The sequence below is a fragment of the Odontomachus brunneus genome, unplaced genomic scaffold, assembly GCF_010583005.1.
Source record: "Odontomachus brunneus isolate Ranch 3 - 2012 unplaced genomic scaffold, Obru_v1 Obru_scaffold_089, whole genome shotgun sequence".
NCBI classification, from domain to species: Eukaryota; Metazoa; Arthropoda; class Insecta; order Hymenoptera; family Formicidae; genus Odontomachus; species Odontomachus brunneus.
Genome location: NW_022639539.1, coordinates 321203 through 321934, shown reverse-complemented (window position 1 = coordinate 321934; position 732 = coordinate 321203).

Here is a 732-nt window from a genome sequence, read left to right as displayed (position 1 = left end):
GGGTGCCTGCTGCAGTCAGTTGTGTGCAATGTGTCAGCTGCGTTTCAATAATCGTGGCCGGCAAAAATATTTGCATGTTGCGTCACAAGAAGACAGATTGATCCACTTAACATTAATGTTAATGTAGTACGCACACACAAATGGGTAATTATTCAGTTTAGGTACCACATCTCCGATTTCAACGAAAAAATACTCAATCGACGCGTTTTTTGAAAGCAAACAACTTTTCTATTTGGAAAAATCGTCGCTCTCTCTACTGTGAAGCCAGATATTAATTGACAAAGTTGCTAAGTTTGAAGGTTAGGAAAACTGTCACACCGACGGCAAACAGCGACAGTGAACGAACTGGGACACTCGTAAGCCTCAGTTCGGTAGCTCCAGCTATCCTGGCGGCATGGGAGGTGATATTATTTAAAACAAAGTTTTGAAACAAACTAGAACGCTCATAAGCTTCAGTTCAGTAGCTCCTGCTATCCTGGCGGCATGGGTGGTGATATTATTTTTAAAAAAGTTTCAAAACGAACTGAGACGCTTGTAAGCCTCATTTTTTAAATTGTTTTCAAAATAATATTATCTCCCATACCGCTAGAATAGCAGGAGCCACCGAGCTGAGACTTACGAGTGTCCCAATTCGTTCACGGTCGCTATTTTTCGTCGGTGTGAGTTTTCCTAACCTTCAAACTTAGCAAGTTTGTCAATTAATATCTCGCTTCACAGTAGGGGGCGACGATT